Here is a 24,304-nt window from a genome sequence, read left to right as displayed (position 1 = left end):
GGATACAAAACTGGCCTGCGAGCCAGGAGAAGGTGAAATGTTGTTGGATTTCCTCAATCCTTGTACTGATCCCTGTTGGGTTTGGCTGTAATAAACCGCAGTTTGAGCTGTCTGGCTGGATCTACATTCCTTTTGTGGGCAGGTGTTGGGCCTTCCGTGAGTCCGCAAACTCTTAGTACCCCTCGGACCTACCTGGGAGTTTGTCCCCAACACGGAGTCTTATTTCTCAGGAATTTCCTGGCCCATTCTACTTGTCCTGGCTAAACCGGACTTTCCAAGGCTCCCCTCTCCTCTGCAGATAGTCTTGGCAGACCTGCGTTTTCTAGGTATTTAGTTTGTCTATTGATCAGACCGTCCTCTGTCCGGAAGACAGCCCTAAAGTGATTTTCAAGTATATCACTTTTAACAGCTTCACCCCTCTGTAACATCCCTTGAGAATACCGTAAGGCCAGCACTGTATTAGAATTTTGGAGTTTCTTCAATTTCGCCACCAGGAGTCGATTCGCCGGGAATAATAGTACTGTCTAGTTTTGAGCATTGCTTGGGCTGTTCTCTCTGCCAAGTGTTCTTCTAATGGCTTATGCGCTATCCGCATAGAGCACAGAGCCACTCGAGACCCCACTTTCTTGTGTCCCTCCTCTACTCTTTTTAGCTCCTGATCTAGTCCTACCTGAATGAGGTGCCTTGCCCTGGTGTACACTGTGGTTTTGCTAATTAGATCCCCCTAACCACCGCCTTCTTGGCATCCCACACAATTCCCAGAGGAGGTCCTGAGGCCCTATTTTCTTGGAAATAATTAGTTATCACCCCACTTATCTCTATACATATAGCAGGGTCTCTCAGTACTGCATCCAATAATTTCCATGGACTTCTAGTTCTCTCCGACCATAGAAATGGCGAGCGGGACTGGGAGTGATCTGAAAGCTTCTGTGTCTTTATCTTCACCCCCCAAACACATTGATACAGATCATTAGAGATCAGTAGGAGATCTAGTCAAGAGAAGCCCCCATAAACATGCAAGTAGAAAGAAAACTCCCTTTATGGAATAGCCTCCAAGCGTCCACCACCCTTAATTCCTGAAGGAGAGATGCAAATGATATGGCATGTTTAAAATCAAGCCTGGTAGGAGGTAAAGTCTTATCCACCAGGGGATTGGGCACCAAATTGAAATCTCCTCCCATCAGGATGTGACCCTCCACAAAGGGAAGCACACGTAGGAGGAAGTTCTCTAGGAAAGCATCCTGTCCGATATTGGGGTCATTTAGAGACATTAGTGTGAACATGCGTTCCCATAGTAGGCCCTTAATAAGCACATACTTACCCAAAAGAATTCCGTAGGACTTTGATTTTAGATAACGGAACCTTCTCGCCCAGTAGTATAGCCACCCCTCGCCCAGTAGTATAGCCACCCACTTCATCTTTGTATCAGCTGAGGCAAAAAACGATCCCGAGAATTACTTATGATGCAACCTCTTTTCATCCGTCGTGAATAAATGGGTCTCGTGGATGAAGACAATTGAGAGGGACATTTCACTTAATTTCCTCACCACAGATTTTCTTTTCATCAGAGATTCCAACCCTTGAACATTCTATGTGCACATGTGGATTCAGTCCTCACCCTCTCGACCCTCTGTTGCACTAGCCATATTTCATGTGCTGAGCCCGAATAATGCACCCTTTCACCTTAAAATCATAAGTACATACATATGTATTTTGAATCAAAATCAGCCCCACAGTGAATTTTTGTAACACAACCCCCTCCCCTCAACAACCAACAGTGCACCCACAGGTCCGTATACAAGGTAACCAAGAAATATAGTAAACCGAGGCATCTCCCACCTCACTCACCCTACACCCCCTCCCTCCCTCCAAGCTTAACTATGCTCAACAAGAGCGAAATTCGGAGATCTAGTATCCCAACTGGGGATTCGACTTGGAAGACAATCAACTGCACGTAACCCATGTCCCGTTTACCCCCTTGTCTCCCTTAGCCATAAACCCACCCCTTACTCCCCAATCATTCCTCTTAGGTACACCCCCACAGTAGGTATCCCACCGTCCAGAGCCCACTTAGCCCTGTTATGGGCTTTTGGGCTCCCCTCCCACCAGGTGGATCAGCAGGCGCTCTTTTTCAAAGCGACATAAGCACCCCTCATTGTTTCAGTAAGTCCCGGCTTTCTCAAGTCTTCCTGAGTGGACCCTTAACTTTCCTACTCCTGCCTCCCTTCAACCATTGCAATGCTTCCTCCTGCATAGTGCCCAAGCTTGGGACTTCCACTCCTACCTCTTCCTCCCTAACCTCCCCATCTATCATCAGACCCTCAACCTCATTCAGCCTATGCACAGATCTCCTCCTTCCATGAAAGGTGAAGAGAAGCGCAGTGGGGAACTCCCACCTGTAGGTCACCTCCCTCTTCCGCAGCCACTCAGTCAATGGCCAGAGTGTCCTTCGTTTTGCCAAAGTAGCTGAAGCCCGCTCCTGATTTAGGGACAGGGACATGTTTGGAAATGTGATTGTCACTGAGGTTCTCACCGCCGCCCTTATACATTCCTTCACTTTGAAAAAATGAACTTGAGAAAGTACATCTGGGGTTCTAACCTGCGGTAAGGATGACCGTGCCCTTGTTCGGTGTGTCCTGTCCACTTCAACAGCTGTGTCATCAGGAAGTTTCAGAATGTGGCGAAAGAGGTTCTCCATGAAGTCCTTTAGTTCATAATCTCGCACCGCTGGGGAAATCCCACAAATCCAGATTTTATTTCATCATGAGTCTCTAACCATCCTCCTGCTTGTCCTCCAAGGCCTCACACTGGGACTGTAGGGCTTCAGGCCTGTTGGAGCATTCCCCCACTTCATACGATTGCTCATACAAAGTGTCCTCCACTTCGGAAACCTGCTTCTCCGTCTCCACGACTCGTTTCACCAGTGCTAAAATCTTATGGCAACGCTCCTCAGTGCTTTTGTGGATTTCCTTTCTAATTTCTGCAAGGAAATCTTGGAGATCTCTTTTGGTGGACATCCGTGTAAGCAGAGTTGTGAGTGGATCCACCACATGGATCTGGGTTGTTACCGTTTCACAGTGTTTATTCTTATCAGGCGGTTATAACATTGTGGCTATATCTCCCTGTTTATCTGATTTGGGCGGCTTGCCATGTCGTATGCCGAACGTGCTAAATATTGGAGAGGAGCCTCGAGGAGTCACCTTCTCTGCACCCGACAACGAGCCAGTGGCCAATTATGCACTGCTGTAGATCACCCAGTCGGCTCACAGCCACAGCCCCAGGAACTTCCCTATATTTGTGATTACATCAATGCTTGCATACCGGGGGTGGCACTGATGGGCCACACAGGAGCCCATTGAGCGACCAGAGTCTATAGCAGAGGAGCCTGTTATAATAGTTGCAGCACAATTCTTCTGTGATTATTCTTCTGAGCCAGAGACTCACACCAGGGTGTATGTTTATTGAACTGCCAACACCATCTGTAGAGCCATGAGGAGCTGTAATGTCGTTCTACAATATCCCCTGCACCATAGCCTTCATGCCCAGATCTCCCCAGGCATCATTCAGCCAGCAGACAGACCCAATCATTGGTACCATTTCCTCTCAGCTGCCGTCCTATGTTGGAAAGGCCAGTGAGCTTGGAGGAGACCTCTGCTCACCAGACCTATGCTTAATATATTGTCCAGAAGTATATTAGATATTACCCAGCAGGCATAGGTCACAGAAATATCCAGTTACGCAGGTTGGGCTTAGACTCCAAGGAACTGTTGTTGCTGGTGGGGCAGTACACACCCAGCCCCCAGAGATATGGTGCAGCAGGCAGGCAGGTCCAACTGGTACCAGTGGAGAGCATTAGCTGAACACCACATCGATCACCAATGTGCATTAAAGCATACCAGCATTTTCCGTTGTAGCTGAACGTACGTTTCAACAGCTGGGCCCTTAGTACTGCTCATATAAGGTGGTGGGCATATCGGTCAACGGCATATCTGTACACCCCCAGCATATACAGCACTCCCACACTGGGATCTCCCCAAGGCGAGAAGTGAACCGCAAAAGCAACATGCAGCCCAATTCTCACTGTGTGCTCACAGACTGACACTCACCCGCTCCATAGCAACAGTGCGGCTGAACAATCAGCGGGTAACGACAAGGAGGCCCTGCGGGTGTCACAAGGCACCGCTGCTCCTCTTCCTGCAGCACAAGCCCAGGCACTGCAGATCGCCCTCAGACCGTCTGTACCGGGACCGGCGGGGTGCCCCCATCACCCTCCACCACCCAGGCAGGAAAAAGCACCATAGGACACTCCGTCTCCAGTCGCTGCCACTCCTCACCTCAGCCTGCGATCAGGGCATTCACATGACATGGCCGCTCGGTCCCAAACAGCAGCTGACCCCTCGCCAAGTTACGCCGGGGGCCATGTGGTACTCACACACACCATGCCATCTCAGCAGCCAGGGGCCCGCATACCACCAGCTGCAATCACTGTGTAGCATGCCACCCCAGACTCCCAAAAATCACCCACAGGTAGAGCATGAGCTCACATAGCCAGTGACAGAATTTTCAGTTGAAAAGGTGAGCCAGGGAAGGGGCACTTCACAGTCTTTGCATTCACTTTGCCAGAGGCTCTTCGGGATCCATCTTGTCAATGACGTGCCTAGCCACGCCTCCCTAAAATGACTTTTAAAATCAACGAAAGAGCAGCGTAAGTTGTCCATCTAGCATTTTTCAGTGCATTGTGCCACCATGCTTAAGTGCTTAAGGGCACATGCAACGATCAAAATAGACATGAATGCCGCCAATGTGTTCATCTGTGCAAGTATTCTGACATTTGAAGGGGTTAGTACATTTCCTGATGATGCCAAGGATGACATAATCATTAACCAGTTCTTTTAAGGAAGACGCATCTATCATTCCAGAGCATGAAAGTTATTTTTAAAATGTAGTCAGGTGCCAGAGATGTATTTTAACTGTATCTATGTATTTAATTTATAAATCACGCAGCAACCCAAGGGTATAAAGGCACTGTTAGAGTGAACCAGTTTCTAGCAGGTGATACATAAACATCATAAAAAAGCATACAGTAGGTGGGGTGAGGCAGTGCAAAGCAGCGTAGTGTGTGATGGGATGGTTAGTCAAATAGACAGGTTTTCAGTGATTTCTGCAAAGCCCAGTATGAGTGTTCCACTCTCAATGAGGGAGGAAGAGAAATGCATTGTCTGGCTTCAATTAATGGGAAGCTAGAGCCTCCAGCTTTTATTTGTCTTACTTTGGGTTGTTGTAGGCAGTTTGCATACATAGATCTGGTGGGTCTAGAAAACTGTGCTTTAGTGATTTTCTAGGAGAGGTAGGCAGGTGCCGTATTGTGCAGGAATTTGTGTGTTATGAACATGGTCTTGAAGATGATCCATTTGCGGATTGGGGCAGCCTGTGGGCTACTTTTCTGGTTGCAGAGATGTGTGCCCTTTTGGGAATGTTAAGGGTGGCTTGGAGAGCGTTGTTTTGAATGATTTGAACCTTTAGAATGTTTTGAGATAAGGTTCCTGTGAATAGGACATTACAGTAGTCCAGTGTTGCGCCAATGATGGCACATGCCATGGTAAGGCAGCTGTCAGGGGATAGGAAGAGTCTGGATGCATTTATCAGCTAGGATGTGTAGGCCGCGGAGGAGGCAATTGCATTCACTTGGGGGGTCATAGAGAGGGTGGTGTCTAAGTGGACCCCTACTGTCTTAACAGATGTAGAGATGGGAATCATGAAGCCTTCAGTTTTGAAGGCTGTATATTGGTGGTTGAGCTTGTTGAGCACTGTTGGAAGTCCAATTAGTAATATTTCCATTTTGTCCACATTTAGGCACAGGTGGTTGGCCGCCATCCATGACTGGACGGTAGTGTAGGTATGGCCGAGGGTGTTTGAGTCATCTGTGTAGTTGCCAGAGAGGGGCAGGAGAATTTGCATATCGTCGGCATAGTTGGGGTAAGCTGTGGAGTGGGAGTCAAGGATGTCGAAGAGGGGCCTGGTAAACATGTTGTATAGTGTGGGAAATATGCAGGATCCTTGATTGACCCCACAAAGAATGGGTGCAGTTGGGGCGCTGACATTGTCGGCAAACACTTTCATGAACCTTCCATCTAGGAAGGGGGAGATCTATACTGTGGCATCTGTGGAGAAGTTGGTCGAGGTGATGAGGTTATGGCAGAGGATTATGTGATCTACCAGGTCAAACGCTGCTGACAGATCGAGGAGGAGTAGGAGGGTGGGCTTCTGTAATTGTCTATGATTTTTTGATCCAGAAGCGCAGATTAAGTGCCATAGTCTGGGTGGAAGCCGGATTGGTGCATTCCCAGAATGTGATTGGTTTCCAGGCAGTTTTGGATCTGTAGATCGGCTGCTCTGTCTATGATTTTGAGAAGGAATGGGATGGTGGTGAGCAGCCGGTAGTTGTTGCAAATTTCACCTTTGCACTTGGACAGTTTAAGGCTCTTTAGGATGGCCAGGACTTGTGGTTCTGTAACTAGCTGGAAGTGAAATTGTGTGAAGGTTGGGGGGGGCAGTGTGAACTACTTATGGCATGACGGTGACAAGTTGTGCAAGGATTTTATTTTTGTATATTTTTTATTTCTAATGTGTTTATTGGTTAGCACAATCCTTATACACAATTAATACACCAACGTAAATGAACACATTATAAAAAACAATATCATAAAAAATTCAAGAATATACAACTAAATGAGATAAAATCATTGTTATATTATCGGCCACACCGTTCTCAAGTTGAGAGATTAAAATCAATGACCATTAATAAGTGCACAAGCGCAGTTCCATAAATAGCATGACGCAACTGTGATCACAAATGATTCAGCTCAAAACAGTGTACTCCAGAATTGATCGCCCTCTCTACTCTGCTCATGGGAAATAAAACTGGCATATCCTTTTACATGAAAAGCAGTCATGGCTGGGCATTGTGTGAGAATGTGTCGTGCAGACTCCACAGTTTGATTACAGAGACGGCAGATTCTTTCCTCCCTGGGCAATTATTTCCATCTACCAGTATGCTCAAAGGCAGGTAAGATGTTCATGCACAGATAGGTGATGAATCTCCCAATTGATGCCAAATAAAATTTGGTTAAATATGTACAGGGACCATTTCTGCCAAAGCTCTGTTTGCTGTATTCTACATAAAGTGTCAGGGAGGACAGGGGATCAACTTAATTACAGTGATTAAGGACTTTGGCCTTCTTCTTTAGAACTTAGACCGAGTTGGGAAGGGTTAATAATACATTTAATGAAAGGTTTAGGTCAACAAGTAGGGTGTCGGTATCCTCATGCAGTTGCAAAAGAAACACATTCTTACAAGAGCCTGTATTAGCTGCAGCTAACTAAGAGAGAAGAGTATCAGGCTTTTCAATAGCTTGCAAAATGGTGATATACATAATACTCTTCTGCCTGAGCCAGCGAGATCTTAATGATTGCAGGCCCAAATCACACTGCATAGCCTCCACAGGCACTGACTATTGGACGCCCAATATAGACTGCAGTATTTTACCTTCCAGTCGGGTCACGCAACTCAGCAAATGGCTTGGAATTGCAGCCAACCCATAAAGAAATCCAGGGACAATCCTTTTCCAATGCAAAGTTATTTGCCCCTCAATATTATTTCCAGCTTTAAGGCAGCTACAGATAGGAAATCCCACATATGTGTATTGGTCCACCACTTCAAGCCAGGTCCCATTCATGGACCATGCAAACATGGTCCTACTGGACCAGGCACCAACAACCAGAATTATGGTTCTACTGGCATTGACAACCAACGTATTACTGTGTGCAAACAGGGCCAGAGTGTTGATTGATCTCTGCAGCCAAATAGGAGTGTGATCCAGTATGACAGTGTCATCAGTGTACCGAAGCCAAGACACTGCCTGAGTTCCAATTTTAGGAGGTATGTTTCGGACCAATTAGATAGAAGGGCCCATATCTCTCACATAAAGAATATAAAACACATGTGCCAGGACACACCCCGGTTTCACTCCAATGTTGACCCTTATCTCAAATGACATATGCCCTATCTGATTAAGTCGCACCATTACTGTGTAAGCTGATTGAATAATATGATAAAGTATAATAATGAGCAGTCAATGGCCCAATGACGGAGTTTGTTCCACAGCAAAGGTTGTGAGATGGTGTCAAAAGCCTGACCAAAATCTTTAAAATACAAGTAAAGGCTGGCCTTCGGGGCCTTCCTAGATGGCGCACTGACATATTCTAGAGCACAGATGATATGCATGGTGTTGTACCCTTTGCGGAAGCCTGTTTGTTTCTGGGGCAACAAACCCTCTTCCACTATCCATTTGTTCAATATTTTTTGTATAGTGTCCAGCTTCTTTATCATGGCATTTTGGATGGTTAACACCCGAAGCAATAGTGTTTAAAAAAAGGGTTCTATCTGAACTAAAATCACTAGAAACGAAGAATAACGACACCCACTTCTTTCAAAATTTAACACAGGACGAACGAAAAGCCTTGCAGCAACTAAAAAATAATGAACAATCATTATTAGAAAGGCTGATAAGGGAGGGGCAATTGTGCTACTCAGCCTTGACTTTTACATCTCAGAGTGCACTAGACAGTTAGATGATACATCATTTTACAAGAAAATCCAGGAAGATCCGACACCCCGCTTAAAACTCACAATTGAAGAAAAAACTAGGAAAGCTCTGGAAAAAGGTTGGATCTGCAAACAAGAGCATGATTTTCTTATAGCAACAAAACCGTCTATACCAAAGTTCTACATCTTGCCAAAGATCCATAAATCATTACTTAATCCTCCAGGCCGCCCAATTGTGTCTGGGGCAGGTTCTGTGTTAGAACCGCTTTCAAAATTTGCTGACAAATACCTAAAACCATATGTACTCGAGATGTATTCATATATACAGGACACTACAGAAGTAATAACTTTAATCGAGAACTATCCTTTCAATAATAAACAGCAGATACTAGTAAGTCTCGATATAGTGTCCTTGTACACGTGCTTCCCACAAGACCTCACTCTTGAAGTTTTGGAAGAAGTGCTCCTTGAGAAAAGAAAGGAAGGTGAGTGTACAAACAGCTTTATACTTTGGTGTGCAGCAATGTCCTTAAAAGAGAACTTTTTCAGTTTTAATCAGCAACTTTTCCAACAAGTGCACAGAACAGCGATGGGCTCATCGGTAGCACCGTCTGCAGCCAACCTTTTTGTTGAATCATTTGAAAAGAGTGTTATCTATGACCCCTCCAATCCTTTTCTAAACCATCTTCATCTATGGGGGCGTTACATAGATGACATCCTAATCATCTGGGATGACAATGCAGTTGTGTTGGAAGACTTTAAAGAATGGCTCAATGTACAAAACTGTTTCTGAAATTTACCGCAACTACCAGCACAACTGCGATCAACTTCCTTGATATTACGATTTGGGCAGATAACAGTGATGGCACACTTTTTTTTTTTTAAACTTTTATTTTTTTCAGCTCGGTAACACAGGTACAGGTGAGTAGACATAAAGCATACAAGATTAAAGTCGGTCAAATAATATGAGTACACACAGTTTGTATAAGCAAAGTATCAAGAGGAAAAAAAAAGAAAAAAAAAAGGGGGGTCGATACATACACATGTGAGGACCTATGGGGGGTCGGACCATACACAAATGAGGGAAAATAAAGAAAAGGGATCACAAGGTCAGCATGGGGGTGGGCTAGGTGAGGGGGGAGGAGATACGGAATCCGAATCAGAGTCAGTGGCAGACATAAATAAGCGAAACTGTAGCCAGATATCTCTGGGCCTGGAACGGGTGGGTTGTTGTATCGCCCAGGCTTCCTCCGTGTCCGAGGCCCACGTCACTGCCCTGAGCCATTGTGCGTGGGTAGGGATGGAAGGCCTAAGCCAGCAAAGCAGAATTGTGCGCACAGCAAGTAGCATGCAGAGACCGGCAAGTTTTCTGGAGTCACGGTGGAGGTCGGGGAAGTCATGGAACAAACATGTCATTGGGGATGGGGAAATGTGGAATTCAAGGATAGAGGACATAGTAGAGCACACTGAGGTCCAGAATTGAGCAAGTGGGGGCAAGACCACAACATGTGGAGATAGTCAGCATTCTCACATGCACATCTAGGGCACCTGGGGGAGGAGTCGTTAAAAATATGATGTAGTCTGGCCGGAGTGTAGTGGTACCTGTGGAGCACCTTGAATTGAATTAATTTAAATCGGGAGTTGAAGGAGACATCCCGGGTGCGTGCGCACATATGAGCCCAGCGCTCATCAGTTACCTCAAGTCCAAGATCGATCTCCCACGAGCGCCGTAGTTTGGAAAATGTGGGGGGTGATCTGGATTGAAGAAGGGTGTATAATCTCGAGATTTTGCCCCTCAAGGGGGCGGGAGAGGTTAGTTCAGTAATTGCAGGTTCGTCGGGAGGCAGCGCTGGGAAGCATGTGTACTTGTGCTTGAGTACTCTACGGAGTGAGGAATATTGAAGCCAGACAGAAGGTCTCTGCCTGAGAGAAGCCGGGAGGTCAGGCCACTCGATGAAGATGCCTTGTTCAAATAGGTCACGTAGCAGTTCATACCCCGCCTCGGCCCAGGAACGAACTACGGAGGGAGGGACCCGTGGGACTTCAGGAAGAAAATTCCAGATTGGGAGATTACCATGGAAGGGGTGAGCGATGCCCAGTAACCGCCACGATTTGGACAAGGCCAGAGATGTGCATGTCGCTGGGTCCATGGAATCTAATATCATAGGCATAGGTGTGATTACAAGAGATCGAATGTCGCGGTCGCTAACTGATAATCTCTCAAGCCTAACATGGGGGGGGGATCTATAGTAGTGAACCAATGCGCAGTATGTTGGAGTTGTGCTGCTAGCCAGTACCTAAGAAAGTCTGGTGCACCAAAGCCACCAGCTTCCATGGGAGCGGAAAGAGTCTTGAGTTTTAGGCGGACTGCACCGGAGTGCCAAAGGAAAGAGTTTAGGGTACGAGTCAGCGTTTGGAAGTAGTCTGTTCCCGGCCACTGAGGAATATTGGCAAATCTATATAGTAGTTGTGGGAGTACCACCATCTTCAGAACCCCTATCCTGCCCGCCAGTGAAATCGGAAGTTTGTCCCAGCCCTGTATTTTTACTGCAAGGTTGACTAGGTATGACTGATAGTTTTCCTCCAGGACCCGTTCGGTGTGCCTGGACACCACGACACCTAAGTAAGTAAATTTGGTTTGAGCCCATGTGAATCCCATGGTGTCGGGAGGTGGAAGTGTGCTGGGAGTGAGCGGGAAGAGGGTTGATTTGGAGCAATTCACCGTGAGACCAGAGATACGACCAAATAGGGCGACATCTGCCAGTATAGGGGCCAGATTGACCTCAGGGGAACGGATATAGAGGAGAGCGTCATCAGCATATAGAGAGACTATATCTGAGGAACCAGCTGTGTGCAGGCCCCTATGGGAATGGTTCTGGCGCAGCATGTCAGCGAACGGCTCCATCGCTACGGCGAAGATTAAGGGTGAGAAGGGACAACCCTGTCTAGTGCCCCTGGCAATGTGGAAGAGAGGGGAACAGCGGCCCTCGGTGCGGACCCTGGCCACCGGGTTGGAGTAGAGCAGCTTAACCCAGGTGACAAATGTGGGGCCAAATTTGCATTTGTCAAGTACCCGCCAGAGGTAGTTCCATGAGACCGAATCGAAGGCCTTTTGCATATCGAGGGCCGCGGTCACCGCATGTATGTCAGGGCTCACTCTACTTATAATGCTGAAAAGACGTCTCAGATTCAAGGAGGTGGAGCGGTTCGGGATGAATCCCGACTGGTCAGGATGAATTATGTGTGGCATGAAGGGGATAAGCCGCAGAGCGAGTGACTTGGCGTAGATCTTAACATCACAGTTGATCAATGAGAGCGGTCGATAAGAACCGCATTGAGTAGAGGGTTTATTAGGTTTTAGCAGGACTGTGATGGTGGCTTCGCGGAGTGAGGGGGGGAACTGACCTGCCTCCACAGTCTCCTCCCATAGTGCTGCCAGATGAGGGAGCAGGAGCGATTTAAAGTGTTTATAAGACTCGACAGGTATACCATCCGAACCCGGGGACTTGCCTGAAGATAGGGAATCTATGGCCTCCGAGAACTCCTCAGGGGTGAGGGGGCTCTCGAGGGCTTCGATAGTGGCGGGAGAGAGGGCTGAGAGGGGGAGTTTGTCAAGATAAGCATCTATTTCGGCCGTAGTGGCAGTGTCGGAGAGAGCGTACAGAGATTGGTAAAAGGAGAGGAATTCGGCATTGACATCCCCAGGGGAGGTGGCCAGGGTTCCATCAGGTCTCTCAATTCCGGAAATAGGTGAGGCGCCGAACTCCCGGCGGAGAAGTCTAGCCAGAAGACGGCTGGGGCGTTCACCCTCACCGTATCTTCTTGCCTGACCGGGGTTATCAAGAAACCTTAGCTCGCGGTCCGCGAGCGAACGGAAGGTGTCCAACTCCGTGCCAATTACCGCAAGGGTTTCCGGGGTCGGATCCAAAGCGTACTGGGCCTCCAATCTAGATAATGTGGCCTCGCTTACAGCGATTTCCCTCTGGATTGTTTTGAGGATGCCATTCTCCTTGGAGAGAGCGATGCCTCTGATATAGACCTTGAAGGACTCCCATAGGGTGGCATGTGAGGGAACAGAGTTGGTGTTAATCTCAAAGAATTCCTCAATTGCCGAACCCATCTCCGAACAAAAGACCGGGTCGAGGAGAGAAAGCGGTTTCATTCTCCAGTGCCTGGTCCGATCCCGGTCCAGGCCCCAAGACAGGGTGACAGTCACCGGGGAGTGGTCCGACAGAGTCCTAGGGAGAATCGCCATATCAGTCACGGTCTTTATTAGTTCGCCAGATAACAGCCATCTGTCAATCCGGGAGAAGGAATCATGGACCGAGGAATAGAAAGAATAAGAGCGGGAGTCGGGGTAAAGGAACCTCCAAGCATCAAACAAGGATAGACGAGGAAGCGAGGAAAGTGCGGTGTATGCTGCTCTGGAGAGTTGACGAGGTCTGGAGCCGGATCTATCAAGATCCACGTCAAATATCGTGTTAAAGTCACCTCCCCAGAGTATCGGGATCAGGGGGAAGCCTACTAGGAGATTTATGAGATGTGTATAAAAGTCGGGGTCGTCAATGTTAGGGCCATATATATTGAGTAGGATAATTTCCCTGTTTTGTAGAGTACCATGAAGAAGAACGTACCTGCCCTGGGGATCGATTAGCGTAGTAGTGGGGACAAATCTAAGGCTCCTGTGGATGAGGGTCATGACTCCGCGGCTCTGGGTGGAGTATGTAGTAAAGTATCTTTGTGGGCCCTACGCTTTAGCGAATTTGTCACAAAATTCAGTGCATGCATGCGTTTCCTGAAGGAACAGGACTTTAGCCCCGTGACGTTCGGCCTGAAGTTGTAGTAGTCTCATCTTCTTGTGGTTTCCTAGCCCCCTCACATTCCAGCTCATAAACGTCAAAGGGTCCTCACTAAGCCCTCCCGTAGTAGCCATCAAAGAATACGGGTGGATGGAAGTATGCACCCCATGGTCGACGCCCCGTGCGGGCAAGTCTGTATCGCCAATGGGGTCGTAGTATATCGGACTCAACCTTCCCTGTGAACACCAAGCTTTTTTTAACATGAAACCCCATACCCCCCTCCCCCTCCCACATTCCTCCCCCAAACGGAGGGATGATCACCCTATAACCCAACAACAACAACCAGAACAGTGGCATCAACGCCTGGGGGGCCTGCGAAGTGGCCTGGCGGTAATGCTCCGAACCTTGAGGCAATAGACGGATAACAGTATTTGCCCGATACTAATAGCGATGCTAATAGCGATACCCGTTCAAGAGAGGTCTCGTGGGGGAAGGGGCAAGCATGGCAAGCATAATACAAATCAATCTGTCGGGGTAAGCCGACTATATAGTATAAGAACAATGTCCTAAGCAAAGAACAGCAAAGATAGCAACTGAATTAGTCATCGGTGCAGCCAAGTGTTCTCGTCGGATCCACATCAGGTAATGACAGAGTGCCGACGGACCAGATGAGTACTGAAATAGGATAGAAAGGTATCCGCTGAACAGATGTCTTAGACTATGGTGTGCCGGTGATGGCATCTGCTGGCATAGTACTTCAGCCGGGGAAGCGTTCATCTATGAACCCGGAGGCCTCCTCGGGCAGCGCAAAAAAGTAAACGCAGTTTGCGTGTTCAACGCGTAGCTTAGCGGGATATAACATAGAATATTTCACCTGTAGGTCGCGTAGCCTCTTCTTCACTGCCAGGAAGGTCTTACGTTCCCGCTGGACCGCTATCGAAAAATCCGGATAAAGATGGACCCTGGCCCCGCCTAGGAAAAGGTCTCCCTTGGCCCTTGCCGCTCTAAGGAGAGTGTCTCGGTCCCGAAAGTTTAAGACCCTGGCAATTATCGGGCGTGGAGGCGCACCAGGTTTGGGTTTCGCCATGAGGGAGCGATGGGCCCGCTCGATCGCAAACTGCGGGGAGAGTTTCGGGGAATCAAGGAGCTGAAGCAGCATACTCTCCACGTAGTCCTCCATAGGTTCCTGTATACCGTCTTCCGGCACCCCGACAATGCGGAGGTTGTTGCGCCTCGAGCGAGACTCCAGGTCCTCGTTCTTTTTCTCCACTTCGGTAACTCGGGCGGATAGTGTGGAGACCTCCGCACGGAGGGAACCGAGGCCGTCCTCGGCAGTGCTCACCCGCTCCTCAATTTCGGTCACCCGACCATCGGTTCTCTCCATGTGCGCCTTGATGGAAGATATCGTGCCGTTCATATCGTCCAGCTTGCTATGAATAGTGGTGAACCCCTCACGGATAAACTCCAACATCTTCTGGGAATCGGGTGATTCCGGTGTGGGCAAAGTGTCCTGTGATGATGTCTCCCCCCCGGGGGGGATCGAGGGTTTTGCGAACATGTTGATGGAGGATTGCTTCTTGCCGGTCCGTGTCGACATGTCGCCGGTATAGGGATAGCCCCACGCCAGACCGAGGAGCAGGTATGTCAACCCCCGCAGGATCAAGGAGGCCGAGAAGAGGAACCCAGCTGGAGATCAGGTTCCTACATGAGGTACAAAAGACCAGTGTCGCAGTTGTTGGTGGCAACCCTATGCGTAGTCGATGGGTCGATGGCACTCGGTATGAGTTGTTGAGGGCAGGCGGAGAGAATCAAGGCGCCGGATCAGTAGCAGTAGTAGGTCTAACGGCCGGATGGATCGACCGTCTCCACGACCGTGGCCGAGGCGGTCAGCTCTCAGATGGCTGAGGGAGAGGGGAGGAAGCAGGCCTCCAAGTTCCAGGCGGGCAAGGGATAGGGCCGCCGCTGCGTAGTGGGTACGAAGAACATCAAGCCAGGGCCACTCACCCCTCGAGACAAGAGCGGTGCTTACACGGATCTCGGACAGCACACCGCCCTGGGTGGGGCAGCGGAGCGGGTCGCTCTGGGATCCGGCGTGGGAGCCGCACAAGGAGAGTGAAGCCCCTCCCCCACACAGTAGGCCACAAGCCGCGGAGCTCGAGTAGGAAGTTCTGGAACCAGTATGGGGGGCGTCGGATGTCCGACCCCGCCCCTCACGCAGGGGTCTGAAGCTCCGCAGTAAAGAGGGTCTGGTGACCGAGACTCGCCCGGTAGACTACCAGACCGGTTAATGACCCACTCCGGTGGTCGGCTTTGCGCTGTACCGGGGCAAACAGGAGATTTTACAGCTAAAGGGTGCCACAAGGGACGGAGCGATGAATCAGGCGGCCATCTTCGTCAAGCGCAACAGCGCCCCCCAGTGATGGCACACTTAAAGTTAAACCGTATCATAAACCAACCGATCGGAATTCACTTTTACAATATGACAGTTGCCACCCCAGCCATATCAGGAAGAATTTACCTGTAGGCCAATTTTATGGCTTAAGAGAAATAGCTCAAGTACTGCTACCTTTGAAGAAGAAGCAACAACTTTAAGCTGAAAGCTGCACAAAAGAGGATACCCTAATAAGATCGTGAGGAGAGCTCATAAACGAGTAAAGAACAACAACAGAGAAGCCCTCCTAGAATACCACAACAAATCACCAGATAATGACCAAATCGTATTTGTGAGTACTTTCAATACACTTTCAAATAAAGTAAATGTTATTATCAAGCGTAACTGGCACATTCTAGATGCTGGTGAATGCCCTATTAAAAAAAACACTTTGTGCGTTTAAAAGAGGCCCAAATATAAAGGATATGGTCACTAGAAATGACATTTCAGTTTAATCACCCCAGTTGACCTTGACTGAGTCCTGGGGCTTGCCCAAACCCATTGGACATACTCCTTGTGGACACTGTAGTTGTTGCTCGAGTACAAAACGCACAAAAGAGATTGATTTAGGTTTGAGAAAACCTTGGCAGCAAAAACAGTTTACCAACTGTAACTCCCAGACGGTAGTCTATGTGATTTGGTGCCCGTGCCCTAAAATGTATATCGGAATGACAGAACGCAAAATAAAAACAAGGATTACAGAACACAAAAGTTGTATCCGAAATAAGAACACAACAGCCCCTCATGGTGGGGCATTTTTTGTCCATGGATCACACACCGGAGTCATTTACATAGAGTGTTCTGTCGCAGATGCGACACAAAGAAAATACAATGGCTAACAAGAGAAAGTTGTTCGATACAGAACAAAGATTGATTTATCTTTGTAATTCTGTCGAGACAGGTCTCAATGAATCCATCGATTGGGACAGATTGTGATAGAGACAGGACAGTTAGTATAATGTTCTGCTGTTCTCCTTTGCGACTGGTCCCTCCAAGGTGTTCTTCCTGCACAATATCAGTTCGAGTCTTGTCTTCTGAAATATATCCGAAAGTAATGTCCAGTTGCTGTTCTGTCGTCATCGTTTGTTTTCTGCAGGCGTTTCCTTGACATATATACAGTACATATATCGTACTAGATAAGCTTTCAACTGGGAACCGTAAGCTTCACGAAATATGTTGCACTATCTTGGCAAGTTCCATCTAAACCGTGGCGGGCCTTTACAGTTAAGAAATAAATAATTTCTAACTGGCGATACTGGGATATTCAGTGTTTTGTTTTGCTGCATGGAAGAACATAAACAACATGTTTTCTTTTCTAAGATTGCCCCCGGAATACACATACACGGGTGTTAGAGTTCCACGCCTTTGTTAGTTTCCATGTTTCAGCCGCACGAGTATTAGAAGCATCGCGGCAAAAGACAGTTACGTGGTCTTGCTGTAGACACACGATTGAGGAGAGACTCAGAGAATAATTACACCCAGTGCTAACATCACACTGTAATTACAGAAGTTGACATTACTAATGTTGTCATTACAAATGTTAACATACCGTTCAGAGTGACCCTCGAACTGTTGTGCTGGAAATCGTACGATGTCACATCCGCGTTGGTTTGACCCCGCGTTTCGTGGTTTTGTCTTTGCCACTAGGCTGATTAAGGAACGTGCAAGCTTCCATCTAAGCACTGCTCCACATATGCTGCTGCAACCGCAGTGTTTCCAATAACTCACGTTCGAGTGCAAAATAAGCACCGAAGAACGCATGAAAAGGTCAGCTTTGCGTGTTTTATCCATTTGACTGTTTTACTGTTCCAACTTTATTGGTCTGTGCCGGTCTAGTGCATTTTTGTTTCGCAGTGTTAGTTTTAAACAATCCAATTGGTTTTTCCTTTGAGTTCTTCTGGTAACGTTTACTTCGACCCATACATTTTTTTTCCACACAACCGGTTTTCTTAAGTTTAATAAGAGAGCTAACACAATCAGCAACTCTTTATGTATTTTTTGTTGATTTTGACTAAACATTGCTGATTGCGATACCACATTAAACCTAGAAGCATTTTGTTTCCCATTTTAAAATTTGCATCCAAAAAAAGCTGTTTTCCCAGGCTAATTAGATCTAGTCAGTATTCACCATTTTTTACTAAGCTCCCTGTTGCCCTACTTTCTTCTAGAGGGAAAATCTCCTACTCGAGCAGACCGTGTGATTACCCCTGCTACTACTTATAAGTCGGCAGTCAGGTAAGCCTTTTATCTGTAAACAGATTTAAAAGGTATACAAACCACTATTACCAGTGTTTGTTCTGAAGACATCCAACTGATGTGGTCTGTTGTTGTCCCTTCCATTCCTTAGGTTGTTACTTCACAACTAAAGAAGTCATCCCTAATGAACTGCTCTCCTATTTTTTGCATCAAGCGTCACAAAATGTATACGCCATCTTTCTTGTTATTGACAGGGTACCTGATGTTTGTAATATCACCCCCTGAAGAATTTCCCGTTACTCATCCTATCCAAGGTCAATGGGAATGAAACATGTCGGGCTAATGTTTTCTTTGTGAGAATGCTATCACAAGTCTAATAAGGCATTTATAGCTGTTACGCACTTAGAACTATAGTAAATGTCTCAACATTACAATAGAGATTTTAAGATTTGACACAAATGGTGTGTTTCATCTTACATGTTATTGTTGCATTTTTTTCATGTCACATGGTTGTTTTTTGGTATACATTGTTTAGTTTTGTCTTGTAATTCTAGCAGTGACTTTCTTGTTTATGGTAATCAGTTGTTTGTTCTTTTCTAAGTCCTATTCTAGAACTGTTGGTTTAGCACACACTTGGTTTACAAATTTATTTTATTGTCTTTGTCTAATGGTTGTCGTCTAGCATATGTTTTCCAGTCCTTTTTTACTATTTTTATTAAATGGTTTTTAATATAATTGTAAGAATAAAATAAAAAGAGATACATATATATTGTTTCAATTATGACTGTAGTGTCATTTGTTGCAATCGAGAAGCACAGTTCTTAATGTCTCCCCATAGATGAATCCAGGTCTCAAAGGGTGAGCCTCTGAGAGGAGTTAAGACTATTTCGTGGTAATTTAAACATTTTGTATAGGGCACTGTCTTAACCCTCTCTCCCTTTGTTTTCAAAAAACCCTAGTCCTCTGTAAGTTTTTCAATTTTGGATGGTTAAGCACCAGTTGTGGTCATTGATAATGGGAGAGGGAGGGGTAGAGGGTGTTTCCGACTCTCTGAGCATGGTGAAGATTTCCTTTGAGTCTGATTTAGCATTGGCTATTCTGTCATTGAAAGTCGTGGATTTTGCAGAGATGATGGCTAGTTTGTATGCTTTGGAGGCCAAGAGGAATTCCAGCTTAGTGGCGTCTCAGGTTTTTTTTTCCAGCATGATTCTGCTATTCACTTTTTGTCACAGAGATTTTGTAGGTGAGGGGTGTACCATGGGTTGGGATGTCTCACAGGTTTGGCCTTTTGTTGGGTTAGGGGGGCAACAACGTCTACTGTTGAGGTTAAGCTGGTGGTGTAGAGTTCTGCTACAAGATCTGTGTCCTTCATGTGAGTTAGTTCCAATCTTGGTTTGGACAGCAATGGCAGGATATGGTCTTTAGAGAGCTTGCACGAGTTGCAGGTTAAAGATGGGTGCAGAATTTGCGTAGTGGTTTTGGTGTTTTTGTGCTGAGAGATGATGAAGGCAATGATGTGATGGGGTGTCCAGGGGAATGGGAGTTAGTTTATATGGTGACCTGGTAGTTGAGGGCTGTTATCCAATCCAGGGTGTGATCCTTTGAGTGGGTAGAATCATGAATCAGTTGCTGGAAGTTCAGTGCTTTCAGAGAATTGGATAAGGAGGTGGCCTGGAGGTCGGAAGGATTGTTGAGGCCCGGCTAGGGTAGCCTTGATATTGCCACCCGGGATATGGAGGAAGTTGCCTCAAATGTGAGTACAGAGCCTGGTGGATGGTAGATGAAGTGAAAGATGTTGGTTATGATGGGTGAGGTGGTGAGTTTGAGTGAGAGGATGTCTGCATTTGGGTCCAGGGAGGTGTCGAAGGGTCTTATGGAAAGGGAGTCGTTGGCCAGAAGGGCTACTCTTCCTCCTCTGGCGTTAGGTGTGTCTTTGCAATACATTGTAAAACCTGGGGAAACGGCTAGGTGTAGTACTGGGCCTGAAGCTTTGTGAAGCCATGATCCCATGATGGGTACAGTGTCTAAGTTGTGCGATGTCAGGAGGTCGTAGAGGTACAGGGTGTGGGCGGTCACAGAACCTGCATTGATTAGAGCGTACCTCAGCAACAGGCTTGTAACATAGGAGTGGGTGTGATGGATGTTGGGTCTGCGGGTGGCATGTGAAGAAACTTTTACTGATGAAGAAGAGGGGTGATTATCATTAGGAGTGGTGAAGGGTGTCCGATGTCTTCAGAGGTGTGTTGTTAGCTATCCTGATGGTGGAATCTATAGATCTATAGGGACTGACGATTTGACCTTCTCTTCTTGAGTGCTCAGCATAGGCTGTGTGGGGAGTGAAGCTGATGTGTGTGGGGGGGTACAAGCAGGGTCATTAGCAGAAGTAATCAAAGGGGCATGAACCAAGACATTTGAAGCAGTAATCAGGGGGGCATGAGGCAAGACGTTTGCAGCAGTAGTAAAGGGGGCATGAGGAAAGACATATGCATCAGTAATCAAGGGGGCATGAGGCAAGACCTTTGTGGCAGTAATCAAGGGGGCATGAGGCAAGCCATTTGCAGTGGAATTTGAATGGGTAGTCGAGGTAATCGAGGTAGCATGTTGTGAATATATACAAATTACATTTTGGTCAATATTTGCATTGGTAGTCAAGGTATCATGTTGTGAGTATGTACAAATAACATTTTGGTCTAGATGCAGGCGAGGCACTTGTGCAGGGTACTCATACCTTCTACTATAGTCAGTGGAACTGGCAGCAGCTGCTTTTGAGTGCAGCAAGCCTGCAAGGCCAGTGGTGGCATGTGTTACAGGTGGGGCGGGCAGTCCAGCATGTTGCTCGTATTGGGCATTGTGAGCGAGGCACAGGCATCAGGCTGTTGCGAGGTGTGCTTGCGTAGAAATCTGATGCTGCATATGGTACGGCATATGGTACGGCGTGGGAGGGCAGAGAACATCTGCGTGAGAGTCCACCTCCAGAGAGAGAAAATCTTGAAGACAATGGAGTATGGCCTAGAGCACGGTGGGTTTGGGGGAAGGTCCAGTGTGTGTCCTGTAGACATTCCCGTTCTCCTGAGAAGCATGGCTGTGCTGATGAGGCTGTGCACGACCCGGGAGTCCTAGAGCTCCCTCTCCATCGGTAGTTGTGTTGTGGATGCGCACTTTGTTTGGAGTGATGATGGGAACTGCGTGCACTCCAGGTTCCAGCCTCTTGCAAATATTGGGAGGTGTTGATGTGACATTATATAGGAAAGAGTCTAATTAATAATCATTGCTAATTAAAAGGTTTTACATAATAGTCCATTAGCTTTTTTTGCTAAGAAACTCTGTCCTTAATCCACAGAAATTCTTGGATAAAATAAGTGTGACAGTTAGTGAATCTACTCCTCAGAATGCAATACTACACAAAACAAGCATTGGCAATGCCAACCGTTTGGGTTTTTGTATACGCATGGGAAAGGCTTTTGACAGGCACTGCCATATTGGCATTAAGTGGCCATTGGTAGCTGCAAAATGGTGAAAGTACTGGGGGGATAATAGCATTGCATGTAAAATGCCCAATACTTACACACAAACCAAAACAGTTGACTTTGCCAACACCCGTTTGTAACAGAACTTCAGTGAATGACATGCATGATGCTTATAAAATAGAGTGGCTGAAGGCAGACCTGGTTAAGACATCATTATTTTCACACCTGTAGTGCATTAACAGCTCCAATTAAGCCATTCACTCCCAGAAGACTGCTTTGAAAAAAACACTGGCAGGTGCTTCAAGCATAATGTTTGATGGCAAGACTGGAATAAAATGAGCTCCACGTGTTCCCATGAGAAAGTGTTTTGGGCGGGGAGGGAGAGGAACTAAGTGGGAATGGCCATAGGGATTTGCATGGCCATGGCAGTCAATGGGTGGGCAAATAACCAATTAGCATTTACAAGCTTCATGTCCCTTCACATATGCCTGTTCTCCCTCATAATTGACTATGTCTGCTAGGCCATGGGAGCTGTAGTCTAGTACAAATGGAGAACCAAAAGGTGGCAGACTCTGGCATTGCTTTCCAAAGGCAGGTTTGGGCACAGCTTTGAGTTTCCATCCAATGATAAAGTAGAGCATGAGGTGGAGGGGGAAGGGCAGGCTGTGATCTAGCTCATACCAGAAGAAACATTGGTTTCACAAGCTATCATAGAAACTCCTGTTCCAGAAACAGATCAGTACCCTGCATGAAACACTTTGGCAGCCTGCTACCACTCCTCTTACCAAATGCCAAACCCACCTCCACCACTGCCCATCCCCTCCCAAAGATGATACCCTTTCTATTGTGGAGAATGGGGGTGCAACACAATGAGTTTTCTACCAGACAAAGAACACATACAAAGGTACTAAATCATATTTTTAAGAATCTGTTACAACTGAGGCTAAAGCTCTATGAAGCAAGACTTAAAGTTGGAGTACATAGCCACTCCTAATCCTTGGTGTCTTGTGGGATGCATTGACCCACTAGGCTCTGCCCTGCAACATCGCTGTGTGTTGGTGGCACCAGAACCAGCAAATTGGTGCAAAAAGCCCTATGCGCGCTAAACCTCTGAATATTGTGCAGTGAAACAGGAAAAGATGGCTGCCAATCTACTTTGCTTGTGTCAGTGGTGGAACAGGAGACCACACTGCTGAAACTTGTAATTGGGCTGCCCACAGAGTGAAAATAGAAACTACATGAAATGCAGTGCTTCATTGCAAGGAAAATCAGAAGTGCTCTGAAATCCGTTTTTCTTTGGTTGCTCAAATTACAAAATAATGATTCCAAGCATCAGAAAATATCCAACATCCTTCCTGGGTGTTACCCGTCACCTTATTCAAATAGCCCAAATAAACACGTCAGGAAAAGCAGATTCCATCACAAGAATATCCACATTAAAAAGTGTGCTTGTCTGTAAAAATCTGTCAGAATACGGGTGCAGTACCGCCGGCCGCCTGCATGACAGCTGTCAATTAAGTACATTGGAAGCTTAAACTTGCGCAGAAAATCAAATGGTTGAAATGAAGTGACTTGCCATCAAAAGCAATATAGGTTGCAACTATTTAATCTCTATGTTTAAAAAGACTGGAATTAGAGATCTGTTTGCCTATTTTGAAAATGTAAGTTTATTTTATCAAAGACAATTTTAAACAAATTGAGTTTTAAAGTAACCTCTGATGCCAGCCACAGAATGTTAAAGCAAATTCCACAGCCTGCCCCAAACAAAAGGCGCCTTCCTTCTGCTCTCTGCCCCAGGAACAGATTTTGGCCTGTTGCACCGGGGTGAGACAAAGGTCTCCCTGGATTGAAAGAATCTGCAGATGCAAGTGTCAACAGAAACTCCTGCCAGAGGAAAGAGGTGGGGATTGCTCTTGACCCACCAAAACTATGGTGGCAGGACAGACAGTGTTGTATATTCTGGTGACACAGAAAAGTATATTTTTGAAAAGGACTGACAGAGGGCTGTGCAAAATTGTAAAACTTGTAAAATGACAGTATTGTTAATATGAAAATTCTGGTCACGTTTTAAAATTACTCAGAACTCTGTGCTATGTTCAGGGACATGACTACAGAATTTGTAGTTTTGTAGCAATTGTGGTAATGACAGAAACATGAAACTTCACATGATTATGCCCAGATGTCATGCGCACATATGTGTAAAAATGTGGACAAATCTGACATTCGGCACCAGACCAAAAGTGCGAAAAATTGCCAAATCTAGACACAAGCTCTCACCGTGATGGGGCTGGGATGAATACTTGCTCCACCAAATCTGTGATATCAATATGCCATTGCTAGCAAGTTTATAAAATTGTAAATATGTCTTGTATGAAAAAGAGATTTCATGTGCAGAAACCAGAGGTAGGTTCTCCCTGGATTATAAAACACCTCGTCATCATGACACTCTGTTTCCTTCTCAAATCAGGGGAATGGAAATACCCTAACCGATAGAATACCTAGGGGTGTGCCTAGCATGATTCAGCATACCCACCCCTTTAGGAAATACATAAATATAGACAGCTTTGTGTTATGTGAATGCCTAATGCATGTACAGTGTTACCTGCTATTCATTGTGGAATGTTATGCTCTAGGCTCCTGAGTCTATGAGGTCAGAGCATTCCTATATTAGAACATTGATGTTGTTGTTGCTCAAAGTTTATCAGTTGGCTGGAGCTGCTGTAGAGGTTGGGGGTCTTAAATATGTGTCTTGATTAATACCATTAAATCAACCAATGAGCCCTGCTGGTGTGGTTATTGGCTCAAC

The sequence above is a fragment of the Ambystoma mexicanum genome, chromosome 1q (genome assembly GCF_040938575.1).
Source record: "Ambystoma mexicanum isolate Mex_15411 chromosome 1q, UKY_AmexF1_1, whole genome shotgun sequence".
Classification (NCBI taxonomy): Eukaryota; Metazoa; Chordata; class Amphibia; order Caudata; family Ambystomatidae; genus Ambystoma; species Ambystoma mexicanum.
The sequence above is the reverse complement of the archived record's forward strand: the minus strand, read 5'-3'. Positions refer to the sequence as shown.